Raw genomic sequence first — 18305 nt, forward strand, 5'->3', positions numbered from 1 at the left:
GTACCATTATGAGCCCATTAGGAGACACTGGGATCAGGACCTATATCAAAACAGATTTGTTAGAGCGGCTCAGAATTGAAGCCAAGACACTAGTGTGAACAGAGCTGTAACCATTTCATGATCCCTGATGTCTGACAGAAGACATTACCCCCTCATCTTCCAAAGTGCCACTATACTGAATTAATCTATGATATAACTATTAAAGTTCCCACTGGCAGCAAGCTTTACATCATCCTAATAAATTGCTATTTTTATTATAACCAAACTGCATATACTAATTTACTTATGCAACAAGCTCTCCGAGAAATACCTCAGGGAAATCTTGTCCGATTACTAATTGCCACAATACCATTACATTTTGCTCACTATAAGAAAACTTGCACATCTTTTAAGGGAATTAAATTACTTTTATAAATTAAAAAAAACTTGCCCATTATTTTAAAGACATCAACAGTAACATTCATTTAACCGAGATTAAAATTCTTATGAAGTTATAAAATAAATAAGATCATAAACACTGGGCTTTCTGTTTGTTGTTGGTATACGTGAAATTCTCACGAGATGTCAGTAACAACCCATTCAATACACACGGACAAAGAAAACAAACCATAGATGTCCAAAAATTATGAGAAATAATGAGAAATGGCACAGGGAAAAAGTCTGAAGCAATAGAGGTGCAAAAAAGCCTCCAATGCTGATCAATTAGCATGTTCAAGTGCATTTAAAGTTTGTTCAACAACATTTAAACAAGCCTGTGAAATACTGTGAGAATCTAATCTGGTCACATGAGGCCAAAATTGAACTGTTTTGGATGTCATAATACCCCAAAACACCACACTAACAGCGAAGCTGACATGAGAACATCATGGTGTGAGACTGTTTTTCAGCATACGGCACTGGCAAACTTCCTGCCATTGAAGGAAGGAATTGAATGGAGAAATGTAACAAGACATTCCTGATAAACATCTGCTGCCATCTACCAGGATGAAGAAGATGAAACAAGGGTGGATATTTCAGCAAGACAATGATCCCAAACACACAGCCAATGAAATGCTTAATTGGCTTCAGAGAAAGAAAATATAGCTGCTAGAATGGCCGAGCCAATCACCGGACCTGAATCCAGCAGAACATTTATGGAAGGAACAAAGCTCAGTTCATAGAAGGAGCCCAAGGGATATTCAAAATTTGAAGAGTGTTTGTGTGGAAGAATGGGCCAAAATCACACCTGAGCAATGCATGTGACTAGCCTCTTCTAACAGGAGGTGTCTTGAAGCTGTCATCACCAATAAAGGCTTTTTTTTATTATTTTTACAAAGTAATGAATATATTTCAGTAAGCGTGTTCAATACTTTTTCCCTGTATCATTTCTCATTATTACACATAATTTATGGACATCTATGATTTCTTTGCCTGTGCAGATTGGGTGGATTGTTTACGACATCTGGTGAGAATTTCATATTAACAGCACTTTTAGAAATATATTTGCTAAAAAACATTGTGATGTGTTAAAGACTTATTTTACACGCTGTACATTTTTAACCCCTTCATGTGGCATAATAGTACGCCCATGTCAGACTCCACTTGTTTGGTGTGGGCTTCTGCACTGAGCCCGCACCTCTCCGGGCACGTGATAGTTGATCTATACAGCTGACATGTGCCTGCAACAGCCACGGGTGGAATCGCGATCCATCCATGGCTGTCAGTCTCTGACAGTGGCATTTAACTCAGGCTTACAGAAAGTGCGTTTTTAGTCCTGCCCATCGGTGACCCCATCACATGATCGCGGTTCACCAATGGGTCGGCCTGACAACCAGAGGTCTGCAGCAGACCTCTATGGCTGTCATTGCCAGATTGCTATGAGCGGGCTGTTCTAAAAAAATAACAGTGTCTGCATTTGTCTTTACAGACTCACAATATGTATTATTTTTATGAGTATTTAGCATTCCTGTGAATCACTAACCTAATATTTAGTTGTATACTCACAGTTTGTTTTAGAACTGCTTCACATCTATGTTGCATAGAGTCAACCAACTTCTGGCAGCTGTCAACTGTTATTCCAGCCCAGGATGCTTTGATTACATCCCACAATGTTTTGGCATTTGTTGGCTTTGCCCCAAGAAATTGCATTTTTTATTTCATCCCACAAGTGTTCTATCAGATTTAGGCCCGGGGATTGTGCTAGCCACTCCATCACCTCAATTTTGTTGGACTGGAACCAAGATTTTGCTCATTTACTGGTGTGTTTAGTGTCATTGTCTTTTTTAAACACCCATTTCAAGGGCACATCCTCTTCAGTGTAAGGCAGCATGACCTCTTCAAGTATTTTAATACACCATGCTCCAAATTATTATGCAAATTATATTTTTCTCGGATTTTCCTAAATGGTCGGTGCAAATGACAGTCAGTCTAATAAAAGTCATCACTCGATAGAGTATACATCGAATTTTATTGAAGAAACCTCCCAATGATAACAGTATAATCTCCAAAATGAACAAAAACTCAAAATGCACTGTTCCAAATTATTATGCACAGTAGAATTTCTAAACATTTCATGGGTTTTAATTTAAAGAACTGAAAATGCTCATTTGTTAAATTTGCAGCATTAGGAGGTCACATTCACTGAACAAAAAAGCTATTTAACTCCAAAACATCCTAACAGGCCAAGTTACATGTTAACATAGGACCCTTCTTTGATATCACCTTCACAATTCTTGCATCCATTGAACTTGTGAGTTTTTGGAGAGTTTCTGCTTGTATTTCTTTGCATGAAGTCAGAATTGCCTCCCAGAGCTGCTGTTTGGATGTGAACTGCCTCCCACCCTCATAGATCTTTTGCTTGATGATACTCCAAAGGTTCTCTATAGGGTTGAGTTCAGGGGAAGATGGTGGTCACACCATGAGTTTATCTCCTTTTATGCCCATAGCAGTCAATGACTCAGAGGTATTCTTTGCAGCATGACATGGTGCATTGTCATGCAGGAAGATGATTTTGCTCCTGAAGGCACGTTTCTTCTTTTTATACAATGGAAGAAAGTTGTCAGTCAGAAACTCTATATACTTTGCAAAGGTCATTTTCACACCTTCAGGAACCTTAAAGGGCCCTACCAGCTGTTTCTCCATGATTCCGGTCCAAAACATGACTCCTCCACCTCCTTGCTGACGTCGCAGCCTTGTTGGGACATGGTGGCCATCCACCAACCATCCACTGCTCCATCCATCTGGACCATCCAGGGTTGCTTGACACTCATCAGTAAACAAGACTGTTTGAAAATTAGTCTTCATGTATGTCTGGGCCCACTGCAACCGTTTCTGCTTGTGAACACTGTTTAGGGTTGGCTGAATAGTAGGTTTATGAACCACAGCAAGCCTTTGAAGGATCCTACACCTTGAGGTTCGAGGGACTCCAGAGGCACCAGCTGCTTCAAATAACTGTTTGCTGCTTTGTAATGGTATTTTGGCAGCTGCTCTCTTAATCCAATGAATTTGTTTGGCAGAAACCTTCCTCATTATGCCTTTATCAGCACGAACACGTCTGTGCTCAGATTCAGCCACAAATATCTTAACAGTACGATGATCGTTCTTAAGTTTTCGGGAAATATCTAATGTTTTCATCCCTTGACCAAGGCATTGCACTATTCGATGCTTTTCGGCAGCAGAGAGATCCTTTTTCTTTCCCATGTTACTTGAAAACTGTGGCCTGCTTAATAATGTAGAACATCATTTTTAAGTAGTTTTCCTTTAATTAGAATCACCTGGAAAACTAATTATCACATGTGTTTAAGATTGATTTCAGTGATCCATTGAGCCCTGAGACACTATACCATCCATGAGTTTATTTGAAAAACAAAACAATTAAATCTTTTTGACACTTAAATCGAATTTGCATAATAATTTGGAATACAGTGTATATGCAAACTGGTCCATGAATCCTGATATGCAGTAAATAGGTCCGGCACCATAGTAAGAAAAACATGCCCATATCATGGTGCTTGCACCACCATGCTTCACTGTCTTCAGAGTGTACTGTGGCTTGAGTGTAGAGTTTGGGGTCATCTGACAAACAGCCCTTGAACCCAAAAAGAACAATTTTACTTTCATCAGTCCACAAAATGTTTCTCCATTTCTCTTTTGGCCAGTTGATGAGTTCTTTGGCAAATTGTATCCGCTTCAGTACATGTCTTTTTTTTAACAGTGGGAATTTGCGGGGACTTCTTGCTAAGAGACTATCTTCACACAGGCGTCTTCTGTCACAGAACTCACAGATAACCTGTGACTGTCTTTGATCATCCTGGAGCCGATCATTGGCTGAGCCTTTGCCATTCTGGCTATTCTTCCATCCATTCGAATGGTAGTCTTCCTTTTTCATCCACATCATGTCATCCACTTCTCTCTGGTTTGGGTTTCCATTTTAAAGTATTGGAGATCATTTTTGATGAACAGCCTATCATGGTCTGCACTTCTGTATAAGTTTCACCCTCTCCAATCAACTTTTTAATCAAAGTACGATGTTCTTCTTAACAATGTCTCGAATTACCCATATTTCTCAAGCTTTCAAGGAGAAATGCATGTACATGTCCTGGCTTCACCCTTAAATAAGGGCCACCAGATTCACACCTGTTTCTTCACAGAATGATTGACCTCTCTAGTTGAACTCCACCCCATTATTTTGAACACCCCCTTTCAATTAATTATTCTAATACACAGACTGAAAAACATGCAGATCATGAATGCAGAGTCTGTTGGTTTTCTTAGAATTTACCGCACCAACTGGTAAATTGTGTGACATGTGGTAATATAAAGTGATTAATCTGGTTAGTCATATTGGGCTGCAATTATTTTGAACACTACTGTATAGACTGCCCATGGATGTCCTGACCCAAACTCAGGCATATATAGGACTATTGACTTTGGTTCAAGAAATCCACGGCTAGTCTTCATATTGAAGTCTGTACTCGGACCGTGAGGCACAGATGTGTGAAACGTGCCTTCTGTGGTAGAAGTCCTGACCTAGACAATTGCTACGCTTTATAATCTTGTCCTGCCTCACCCCACTTCTAATTCTTCCTTTGTATTAAGTCAAATATTATGGTCCCGTGTTAGGCAGGGTTTTGTAATACTTACAGTATCTGTCCCTTGACAGAACACCATGTGAAAAAGCTTCCCTCATGCTATGCAAAATTAAAGTGGCTTTTGTTACACATAGCAGTGTAATTATGACCACAAATTGTCGCTTGTAAAGGACAGTGGAGTCATGAACACAGACCTTAACAGAGGCAAGTGATGCCTGCAGGTCTTTGAATGTTGTCTGGTATTTTGTGACCTCTTGAATGGGTCACCGCTGCGCTCTTGGGATCATTTTGGTTGGCCGGCCACTCCTGGGAAGGTTCATCACTGTTTCTTGTTTTTGCCATTTGTGGATAATGGCTATCACTGTGGCTGGAGTCCCAAAGCTTTAGAAATTGCTTTATAACATTTTACAGACTAATAGATCTCAATTCCTTTGCACCAGAATTAATTTTGATCATGGCATGATAATTGGTCTACTTCACTTTGTCAGACAGGTCCTATTTAAGTGATTTCTTGATTGAGAAGAGGTGTGGCAGTAATCAGACCTTCGTGAGTCTAGGGAATTTGAATGCTGCATCAAAAAGATGTGAAAAACCACCTGTTATTATACGTTTTAGGTGGTGTGTTGGTGTTGGGGGCAATTGCTTTTTCGCACAGGACCCTGTAGGTTTGGATTTCTTTTTCCTTTGATAATAAAAACCTTAATTTAAAAACTGCATTTTGTGCTTTCTTGTGTTATCTTTGTCTAATATTTAAATGTTTAGTGATCTGAAACATTTAAGTGAGACTAGAAATGAAATGAAGGGGGGCAAACACCTTTTCACACACCTGTAGGTGCTGAACCTTCCTTTCCCCCGCTTGCTCCTGCATTGTCCAATTGTTTACCCGCCTCAGTTTTGCCTCTATATAGACAGGGAAGCAGAGATCTCTGCCTATAATCTATTTCAGTGTCTCTGCTGTTATAAATGGATTACGCTTGAGGACAGGCAGCGACTTAGTTATTGAAATGAACCCGTCACCTCTATACATATCACCATCAAATGAGGGAGATGGGAGAAAGTTTGCTGCTGTGTAAAACTAAAGCAAGGCATGATCTTGAACCACAACTTTAAGCAGTATTCAGAATAAAAGGGTATTCAAAGCTTTAATTTACATTTGAGAGTTGACCACACAACCCCCCCCCCCCTTCCCCCGGATAAGCCCCCTTATGTTACAGTTGATCTGTCTAGGTCTCATTCAGAAGTTTCTATTAGCACTATATTATTGGTGGATGAAGCCTATAATTTATTTTCTCCTGATGAAGTACACCAAGTTATTTGTTGTAATAACAGGCAACAGATTTTCCATATTGTTCGGAAGCTCTGTAGAGTAGACACAATGGGTGCATCTCCATTTCACTGAAAACCCTGCTGTCTAGAACATTGCCTTTGGGATTTTCTATTAAGCAAATGTTTATTTAAAGATATCTCTATGCCATGCTGGCAGAAAATGAGTCTGGCATAGAGCCTAAAGCACTAAATACTTGTATGTTGTGGAATTTTGAAGCCAAAAGCAGCAGCTGCTAATTTTACACCCAGAATAAGGCTGCCCCTAGATATAGTGATGTTTTCATGGGATTTTCAGCCAGCCATGGCCCTTGAACAGGTAGAGCACATGGATTCCAAAACTACATTGCATCCAAAAAGTCAAATTTCAAAATTGGAAATTTGGAGTAAAACCCTGTGTGGTTCTTTCCAAGCCTAAACTTGCTAATATTCATTATATAATTAAAACCTGTTATTACGTACCAGTAATAGGATTTTACGGAGTCCACGACATCACACACCGAGCGAGGGGATCCGCCCATCATCAGGACAGGAACCTACAGAATAAAAAGGAAGGTTGTCCTCTCGCCTCCTCAGTTGTGTTTCAGAGTATGAGAGGAACCGCCCATCGGATTAGTACATAATAATTATCTTGTTTATATTACAGAATACCATCACCTCTATAGAGTGAAAACTTTAATAACATACTTTCCCTCCGAGTGCAGGAAATCCAGTGAATAGTTACGGGGAGAACGTGCGGGTGCTGATCGCCCGAAGTCCAAACTGGAAGTGGATAAAAGATCAAGACAGTAGTGTTTATAAAAGGTGGAAGGTAACGACCACGTTGCCACCTTACAAATCAAGTATATGGAAACATCCTCCTTTTCAGCCCAGGAAGATGCCATTGCCCGCGCTCAATGAGCTCTCACTTCCTTTGGCAGAGATTCCCCTTTGGCTGAATATGCTAGGCAGATTGAATCTCTTATCCACCGGGCGATGGTGTTCTTTGTGACACTTAACCCCCTTCTTCGACCCTGACAGGAAAGGAATAGCGCCCTACTCTGCCTCCAAGCCTGAGTCCTTTCTAAGTACTCTAATACTGCTCTTTTAACATCTAGAGTATGGAGCCTTCACTCCTCTGCTGTAGCAGGGTTATCATAGAAAGAAGGCAAATATATATCTTGGCTCCTATGAAACTTAAGGTACCTTCACACTGAACAACTTTCCAACGAAAACGACAACGATCCGTGACGTTGCAGCGTCCTGGATAGCGATCTCGTTGTGTTTGACACGCAGCAGCGATCTGGATCCCGCTGTGATATCGTTGGTCGGAGCTAGAAGTCCAGAACTTTAATTCGTCGTTAGGTCGGTGTGTATCGTCGTGTTTGACAACAAAAGCAATGATGCCAGCAATGTTTTACAATGGTAACCAGGGTAAATATCGGGTTACTAAGCGCAGGGCCGTGCTTAGTAACCCAATATTTACCCTGGTTACCATTGTAAAAGTAAAAAAAAAAATAGTACATACTCACCTTCTGATGTCTGTCACGTCCCCCGGCGTCCGCGCTGCTGCTCAGAGCTTCCTGCACTGAATGTGTCAGTGCCGGCCGTAAAGCCGAGCACAGCGGTGACGTCACCACTGTGCTCTGCCGGCCCTGACACATTCAGTGAAGGAAGCTCTGAGCAGCAGCGCGGACACCGGGGGACGTGACAAACATCAGAAGGTGAGTATGTAGTGTTTTTTTTTTACTTTTACATTGGTAACCAGGGTAAATATCTGGTTACTAAGCGCGGCCCTGCGCTTAGTAACCCGATGTTTACCCTGGTTACCCGGGTGCTGCAGGGGAACTTCGGCATCGTTGAAGACAGTTTCAACGATGCCGAAGTCGTTCCCCTGATCGTTGGTCGCTGGAGAGAGCTGTCTGTGTGACAGCTCCCCAGCGACTTAAACAGCGACGCTGCAGCGATCATCTCGTTGTCTATATCGCTGCAGCGTCGCTGAGTGTGACGGTACCTTTAGAAGCGACTTTTGGTAAATAGGCCGGATCCGGCTTTGGCACTATCTTATCCTGATAGACCATCAAGATACGAGCATCCACTGCCAATGCCTGAATGTCACTAACCTTTCTTGCGGAAGTTAAGGCTACTAACAAAGCTGTTTTAAAGGTCAGGACCTTAAACGAATACGAGTGTAAGGGCTCGAAGGGGGGACCTGTCAATGCGTCTAGCACGTGGTTTAAAGGGACTCTGTCACCTGAATTTGGAGGGAACAATTTTCAGCCATAGAGGCGGGGTTTTCGGGTGTTTGATTCACCCTTTCCTTACCCGCTGGCTGCATACTGGCTGCAATATTGGATTCAAGTTCATTCTCTGTCCTCCGTAGTACATGCCGCCTCTATGGCTGAAAATTGTTCCCTCCAAATTCAGGTGACAGAGTCCCTTTAAATCCCATAGAGATAATCCAGCAATACGCACTGGGTTACTGCACTCACAGGCCTTTATGAATCTAGCGATCTACCTGCCCCTGCTACATTATAGTTATACAGCTCCCCAACGCCGATACCTGTACTCTAAGGGTATTGTCAGATAACCCCGACTCTCAGCCCCTCTGCAGGAATGCTAGAATCGCCGATATTGGAACTTGGTGCGACAGGGGTGCTGAGTGAAACAAAAACTTTTTCCAGGTCTTATAATACATTTTTTGTGGTAACCTCCTTCCTACTCGCTAGCAAGGTGGTGACTAGACCTTCTGAAAACCCTCTACACCTCAGTAGCTCCCTCTCATATTCTACGCCATCTGTGGATGACTGAATGGGCCCTGAGAGAGAAGCGTTGGTAGTACCAAGGGTCGGTCACGGACATCGCCTTCAGCCAGAAAAACCAAGGTCTCCTAGGCCAGAAGGGGGCAATCAATATTACTCTCGCTCTCTCCTCCCTGATCTTCCTGAGGACCAGCAGAATCAGACACATCGCAGGAAACGCGTAGGCCAGAGTATAATCCCTCCAGGCCTGAAGGGAGTCGACTATCTCTGCTTTGTCTGACACCTGCAGCGAAGCAAACCTCCTGACCTGTCTGTTGCTTCTTGTGGAAAAAAGGTCTACAACCGGAAGGCCCCATAAGTGTACGATCCGCCTGAAAGCCTGTCGATCTAGGGACCATTCCCCTTGGAGCAAGGATTGTCGACTGAGGTAGTCCGCCTGAACATTATGCTCCCCTCTGATGTGAAGTGCCGACAGGGAGAGGAATTGATTTTCTGCTAACTTGAGTATGTAGCCTGTGGTGGACATCAGTGATTGTGACCTTGCCCCCCCTGATGGCTTAAATAGGCTACCATTGTAGTGTTGTTGGTGTGTATCCATACATGTGATGTCCGCAAAGTCGGTAGAAACTCTAGAAGCTGCTCTGAGTTCTTTCAGGTTTGAGGAATACTCTTCCTCCCTGGTTGCTCACCTCCCTTGGGCTAGTCTGTCTCCCATGTGAGCTCCCCACCCCAAGAGGCTGGCATTGGTCGTGACTATACTGTCAGGTACTATCCTCCATGGTACCCCTTTTGATAGATGTATCAGGTCTAGCCACCAGGATAGGCTGCTGCCCGTGTCGACCGACAACTGCAATCTCCCCCCAAGGTGACCTTGCAATCTTTTTTCTGCCTTGAGTGCTTCGCTCTGCAGCGTTCTGGTGTGAAACTGAGCCCACTGTACAGTTGGCATGCAAGATGTCAGAGAACCCAGCAGGGACATTGTGTCTCTCAAGGACAGATCCGGATTGTCCATTACACTTCTGACTTTGTGGATGATGCCTAATTTCTTGTCCTCCGGGAGAAAACAATGCTGAGCTACTGAGTCCAGGAGGATGCCGAGTAATTTTTGACAAGTCGAGGGAACTAGCCTTGATTTCTTTAGATTGACTAGCCAACCCAGATCCTGCTTGGGTTCCGTCGGCTTCCAGTCTCAGTACCTCCTCTGGAACGACAACTGTTTCCTAAAGGTGTTCCTAAAAGTAGGGGTAAACAGTTGAAGTAACCCTTTCTTCCTGCCACATGCTTTGGTGAGGATTTCATCAAGCATGGGGCCAAACAGGTACCCACCCCGGCATGGTATAGCACATAATTTTGATTTAGCCTGGGCGTCCCCCTTCTAGCCTTTTAGCCAGAGTGCTTGGCGGGCAGCATTCGACAGACCAGCAGATCTGGTGGCTAACCATAAAGAATCAACTGACGCATCCGCCAGATAAGCCGCCCCTCTGCGGACTTGTGAGGAGTCCAGCAACCTGTCTCTAGGCATAGTATCTGATCCTCCAGCTGGTCCAGCCAGACTAACATGGATCTGGCAGTACAGGTACTTGCAATTGGTTTAAATACCCCAGCTGACGACTCCCATACTCTCTTTAAGAGCATGTCTGCTTTTCTATCAGACAGATCCTTCAGATGACCTCTGTCCTCTAGGGGTAGCGCTGACTTCTTAGATGAGAAAGCCACGGCCGCATCAACGTAAGGGATTTTAACCCACTCCGCAAGTACGTAGTCTTCCTTTTGAAGCAGATGGCAGGAATCCCCGGTTAGGCTACTTTCACACTTCCGTCTTTTGTCCTCCATCGCAATCCGTCCTTATGGGCAAAAAACGGATCCTGCAAATGTGCTCGCAGGATGCGTTTTTTGCCCATACACTTGTATTAGCAACGGATGGGCACACGTCGCATCCGTCGTGCGACGGATCCGTCGTGTTTTGGCGGACACAACGCACAAAAAAAGTTCAATGTAACTTTTTTTGTGCGATGTGTCCGCCATTTTTGACCGCGCATGCGCAGTCGAAACTCCGCCCCCTCCTCCCCGGACTGCAGAATGGGCAGCGGATGCGTTGAAAAACTGCATCCGCTGCCCACGTCTTGCAGTTATTTCACAACGTTCGTCGGTATGTCGGCCCGACGCATTGCGACGGGCCCGTACCGACGGAAGTGTGAAAGTAACCTTATCCTGCCTATCCCATTCCCTCTTCACAAGGTCTTTCACTGAGTCATTCACTGGGAAGGACTTACGACTCGTCCACAAACATCAGGTCCTGAGCGGACCTGGGTTCTCTACTGTCCGTGACTCCCATGGTGGCTCGTACAGATCTCACCAAATGTCCATATTTTCAAATGGGAAGCAAGGCCTTCCTTCCTCGTCCGAAGACGAGGGGGATTCTGGAGATTCAAACTGCTGTTTCCCTATTGACGGACGAGATTCTGAGCTAGATTCGATGTTAGCCGTCCTTTTACGGGTCTTCCCCCTAAGGGAGCTTTTAATTTCTTCCCTGATAATTGACCTCAGATCTGATGCCCGTACATGGGCCTCTTCTTCCAGGGTCTGGCATACACACGACTGCCATAGCCTCTTAATATAACTGTTGGGCAGGGGTACTGTGCACAAGGCACACTACCTGTGTTTAGTTTTTCTAATTTTTTCACCTGGGAACATAGAGCACAGAAGGGGGGATTCAGCTATCAGGTGACCATACATGCACTTACCATTGAAGCTGTGTCTCAGCAGGGTACTGGTTCAGGAGGCAGGGGATCCAACATGCGACATAAGAGCCCTAGATGACTGACGCAACCTCCACTTTGGCTCTCAGTGGTTCCGCTCCCACTGGAGCGACCGCTGCTCTTGCCCTTTTTGCGCTGCTCCGGCGATACCACCACTGGTGGAAAGTGCTCCTCCACGTCCACAGAAGACATTTTCGCAGCACATTTCCTACTGCCCAGTGCCAATATAAAGACCTGGCCATGCCTTCTTTGACACACCTCCCCGGTCCCTCATGGAAGTTCAACCTACTCCTTCCGGGTCACAGACGCTTCATCGCTTCCACATGCCGGCGCTGGACAGATCTTCTGGATGGATGCAGGGAGCCTCATTCCCCCCCGCGCGCAACCCAGGGCAGCCTCACCTGGACCCTGGGTTCACGACATCCAGCTCAGACCAGGAGGGGTCTGCGTGCAGAACACCGCCAACGCTGCTTCCAGTGTCCCAGGCTCTGCCGTTCTCTATGGACACCGCACAGAGGCTGCTGGACCTCGGTAAGCTTTTCTCTCAAAGTTCCCATCAAGACAGGAACCCAACTGAGGAGGCGAGGGGACCGTCTCCCTCTTTATTTTGTAGGTTCCTGTCCTGATGGTGGGCGGATCCCCTCTCTTGGTGGGTGCTGTCGTGGCAATAGGAAAAATATATATAATTTTCTTATAGTTTTGCTCATATCTTCTATTGAATCTTCTATTGAAAGCCAATATTGTTTACTTCCAGAAGAGGAAAGCCATCATGGTCCTGTGTTGCTCCCGCACATTTCTAAAGGTACAATTATCAATTCTAAAAGTTCTACCACTATTTTATTTGTGAAAAGTCCACTGAATATTACAAAGTAACCTGCAGTGTAAACACCCAATGTGAACATACCCTAAAGGTGCAAGTACAGTGGCCCATAATCCTAAGAAAGTATTACTGCGACACTTGTTTCCCGATAATTGGCCAATTCTAAACAGGTTTAAAAAGGGTATTCCCATCTCTACGATCCTATCTCAGGCTGGTTTCACACGTCAGTGGCTCCGGTACGTGAGGTGACAGTTTCCTCACGTACCGGAGACACTGACACACGTAGACCCATAAAAATCAATGCATCTGTTCAGATGTCATTGATTTTTTGCGGACCGTGTCTCCGTGTGCCAAACACGGAGACATGTCAGTGTTCGTGGGGAAAAATAGACCGTATGCACTACTCCGTGAAGGTGCCAGGGTAGGGTCCCACACCATGTGATAATATAGAATAAACCCGGCACTCAACTTAAGGCAGTTCTCTTTTGTTTTATTGCATGGTCATCTAAGGAAATATACATGATGCATTGTATAGTTAAATAATTAACAAGAGGAGTTCCAATAAACATAGCAAAAAAGGTACATAGCTGTGGTAACACTATACAGGCATGCACAAGGTAATATTGAGTAGTTGTCGCCCCAATGAAAGTATAGGTTGTGGGGTCTGGTACACCACATACAATAACTGCTGTCCGATGAAACCTTATAATAGGTACTAAAGGATGGAAAATCATGAGAAGCACTACAAATAATGCAGAGCATACCATGCTGCCTTGGGGGAGCATAAAAAGAACAGAGTTTACTGATTATATCTTATGGTCTGTAAAGAAGACCACAATGAGTTATATGGAAAACATGCGCTAGGTGTATAAACCGAGTAGTTAAAACGACATACCCAATAGGAGATTTAGTGCAGGCTCCAGGGGTCCGTCTCATACGAGACCAGATGTGTCAGTGGTAGCCTGTGTACAGGGAGCGCAAATAAGTAAAAGTATAGGCGGTGTAGTGGTGCATGGTGGGGGGATTCTTACCGACCTGTTAGGAAGATAGTCTACTGTCAGGGTCCGTGTGACTCCAGAGACGCGGTGTCCACCGCTAGTCTGTGTAGGAGTGAGACGCGCCGTGATTAAGAAGGAATGGGGGCGTGGCTTATCTCTGGCTTCAGTCGTGTTGGAGCTGAGAGCGGGAGAGGTGCCGAGCGTGCGCAGTACGTGCGTTCCAGCTGTCCTATGGTGCGTTTCATGAGGGAACGGTGGCCCTGAGTGTTCAGTGTCCAGAGCTATGTGGTCCCTGTAGCCGAAGCAGGGGACCACCAGTGAATAAGTGACCTCCAGATGGAGAGTGGAGTAGAGAGGGATCAGTAGCGGCGATTCTGCAAAGGGAAAAAAATGTTAGTATATGTAATCAAGGATAGACACAATATGACAGTACAAAGCACAAACTGTTAAAAACCATACAATGGACATAAATAAGTAACAGGGGTGGATAACCATTTATAAAAAGGATAACACATCATATTCTCTATTAAGGCCTCTTGGATAGAGGGTGCCTAAGGTGTGAATCCAGTAGGCCTCCCGTTGCTTGTCTCTTAATGAGATCTCCCCCCCGTCTAGATTGTGGAACATGTTCAAGTATCTGGAATCTCAATTGAGAGATGCTATGATTATGTGAGGAAAAATGTTCAGGGATGGGGAGGAGGAGGTTTTTGCAACGTATAGTTGACCTATGCTTGGAAATGCGATCCTTCACTGGCTGAGTGGTTTCGCCTATATACAGCAGGCCGCAGGGGCATTTAATAAGATAAACTACAAAGGAGGAGTTACAAGTGAAATATCCCCTTATCTTAAATCGTTTACCCGAGTGAGGATGGGTAAATGAGTCTCCCTTGATGACATTACCACATTGGTTGCAATGGAGACAGGGAAATGTGCCAAATTTCGGATTCTGTAAGAAAAGTTGTCCTGAAGTGCTTTTAGGTTTAGTCATGTCAGCTTTTACTAGTTTATCCCTGATATTGGGAGCTCTCTTGAAACAGGGAAGAAATGGCGTGTGAAATTCAGGTACTTCAGGGTAGGCCTCTCTAAGTAGATGCCAGTGTCTACGTATAGTTTTATGTAGCTTATAGGCATACGGATGGTACGTATGTACAAACGGGATCCGACCAGGTGTGTTTATCCTTCTTTGGGAACGATTGTCATTAGTGTCCTGTAGGACAGACTCGGGGTAGCCACGTTGGCGAAATTTTGAGTGTAACTCTTTAACCCTGACTGTCCGTGTACTGTTGTCCGACACGATTCGATTGATTCTCTGGACCTGAGACCTCGGAATGGAAGTCCTCATGGATTTTGGATGGAAGCTACTGAAGTGGAGTAGGCTGTTTCGATCTGTAATTTTAGTGTAAAGATCTGTAGAAAGTGTACCATCATGCTCTTTGATCACAACTGTGTCTAAAAAGCTTAATTTATGAAGGTCAAATGCCATGGTGAATGTTAGACCAGGCCATGAGGTGTTCAAGAAGTGAAAAAATGTCTCGAGGGTCTCCAAGGGACCGTCCCAGATGCAGAAGATATCATCTATGAACCGTTTCCATAGCCGTATGTGATTGTAGTATAGGGGATGGGTGTAGATAAGAGTGGTCTCATAGTCCCCCATATAGCAATTAGCATGGTATGCTCTGCATTATTTGTAGTGCTTCTCATGATTTTCCATCCTTTAGTACCTATTATAAGGTTTCATCAGACAGCAGTTATTGTATGTGGTGTACCAGACCCCACAACCTATACTTTCATTGGGGCGACAACTACTCAATATTACCTTGTGCATGCCTGTATAGTGTTACCACAGCTATGTACCTTTTTTGCTATGTTTATTGGAACTCCTCTTGTTAATTATTTAACTATACAATGCATCATGTATATTTCCTTAGATGACCATGCTATCTCTCTTTTTATGTACATACTTTCTTTGCTGTTTTATTTTGAGTGATGTTAACTCATTGTTTCTGTACATAGTTACTGAAGAAGGCCAAGAAAGGCCGAAACGTTTTCTTTGTCTCTTTTGCAATAAAACAAAAGAGAACTGCCTTAAGTTGAGTGCCGGGTTTATTCTATATTATCACATAGTGTTCGTGGGAGCGCACGTATTACACGGACCCAATAAAGTCAATGGGTCCGTGTAAAACACGGACCTCACACAGACGTTCTCCGTCTGGGGTCCGTGTGCGTGCAGGAGACAGTGCTACAGTAAGCGCTGTCCCCCCCACATGGTGCTGAAGCCGCTATTCATGTTCCCTGCAGCAGCGTTTGCTGCAGAGAAAATATGAATAATAGTGTTTAAAATAAAGATCTATGTGTCCGCCGCCCCCCCACCCCCTGTGCGCCCCCCTGCAGTCCTGAAAATACTCACCCGCTCCCACGTTGGCTGTCACTCCTTCCTCTCTGCCCCGCGCCTCCTACTGTATGCGGTCACGTGGGGCCGCTCATTTACAATCATGAATAGTCGGCTCCGCCCCTATGGGAGGTGGAGCCACATATTCATGACTGTAAATGATCGGCCCCACGTGACCGCATACACTAGAAGCCGCGGCCAGACCAGGAAGCAGCGAGGGAGGCGGGTAAGTATTTTCAGAACAGCGGGGGGGCGCACAGGGGGTGGGAGGGCGGTGGACACATAGATCTTTATTTTAAACACTGTTATTCATATTTTCTCTGCAGCAAACGCTGCTGCAGGGAACATATGAATCGCGGCTTCAGCACGATGCAGGGTACCACACGCGTGGGTACCACACGCTCCGTGTGGTACCCACTCGCCATACGGGCGGCACACGTGTGCCGCACGTATGGCCTACGTGAGTTCCCAGGCACACGGACACGGATAACTCCGGTACCGATTTATTCCGGTACCGGAATTATCTGGACGTGTGGGACAGCCCTCAATATGTGTTAGGTGTAATAATAATAATATTAGCAAATATCTCCAATTAGAAATGTAGTATAGTTCTTCTGATTCGCTATGTCACTTTCTCCATGCAGGGCAATGCAGTAGCTTAGGTATCCAAATGTTTACGGCCACGGATATATTGACAGCCAATTAGATGTTGGCGGTAATAACTGGTGATGAGAAAGTGTACTCATTGCTCCAGTTTTCCCAAGCACGCTCGGGTGATCGCCAAGTATTTGTTAGAACTCGTAGATTTAGTTTTTGTTGACGCAGCTGCATGATTTACAGCTGCTAGCCAGCCTGAGTACATGTGGGGGTTGCCTGTTGCTAGGGAATCCCCACATGTATTCAAGCTGTCTATCAGCTGTAAATCATGCAGCTGAGGCAAGGAAAACTAAATCTCTGAGCACTTACAAATACTCGGAGATCACCCGAGCATGCTTGGGAAAACCCGAGCAAGGAGTATACTCGCTCATCAGTAGTCGTAACCATGGATAGCCAAGCTAGTGCAATGCCCTGTATGGAGAAAGTGACATAGAAAATCAAAAGAACTATACTACATTTCTAACTGGAGGTATTTGCTAATTTTATAAAATCTTTTGGAGCATTTTTTTTTTTTTTTTATAAGAAATGAAAAACTATAAAATAAAAAACGGTAATTAGTTCTTACCGGTAATTGTATTTCCAGGAATCCACCTGACAGCACCACTGGAGGACGTCCTTCTTACCCTCAGTGGGACAGGAACCACAAACAGTTAAAAGGACCCTCCCCACTCCACCCACCAGTGATTTTCTAAGTACCACATCTGGATGGATGCAAAAAGAGAGTTTATTTACAATCACACACCAATGTTACATCACATTAGTCAGTAGTATAAGCTTGCAGTGGGAGGGAACTAGTAGTGCTGTCAGGTGGATTCCTGGAAATACAATTACCGGTAAGAACTAATTACCGTTTTCCAGTCCACCACCTGACAGCACCACTGGAGAATACCAAAGGATGTTTAACTAGGGTGGGACTACTGCATGTAAAACTTTTCTACCAAAGGCTAATTGGTCTGATACGACATCTAATTTATAGTGTCTAGCAAAGGTAGAAAGACTAGCCCAAGTCGCCGCCCTACAGATATGCTCAGCTGAGGCTCCCCCCTTCTCTGCCCATGATGTAGAAATGGCTCGTGTTGAGTGGGCCCTAAGAGATCCGGTCTGTATATGCTAAGCTAATCATGTTTTTAATCCACCTAGCAATGGTTGATTTTGCTGCTTTACAACCCCTATTTGGACCACCGTATTGTATAAATAAGTTAGTGTCCAGTCTCCAGCATTCTGTCGCCCCCAGGTATTTTAGAACAGTCTCCCTAACGTCAAGGTTATGGTAGACCCCTTCTTTTGCGTTTTTAGGGTGTTGGCAGAAAGAAGGAAGGATTATCTCCTGATTTATATTGGTAGAGGATACTACTTTGGGGAGGAAAGCTGGGTTAGGTTTGAAGACTATTCTGTCGTCAAAGATTTGAAGATATGGATTCTGGATAGAAAGAGCCTGCATCTCCCCCAGCCTTTTAGCTGATGTGATGGCAATTAGGAAGGCAGTCTTAAAGGAGAGATTGGCTATGTCCATATCTTCCGACAGTAAGTAAGGGGTTTCACACAAAGT

The sequence above is a fragment of the Ranitomeya variabilis genome, chromosome 6 (assembly GCF_051348905.1).
Source record: "Ranitomeya variabilis isolate aRanVar5 chromosome 6, aRanVar5.hap1, whole genome shotgun sequence".
NCBI classification, from domain to species: Eukaryota; Metazoa; Chordata; class Amphibia; order Anura; family Dendrobatidae; genus Ranitomeya; species Ranitomeya variabilis.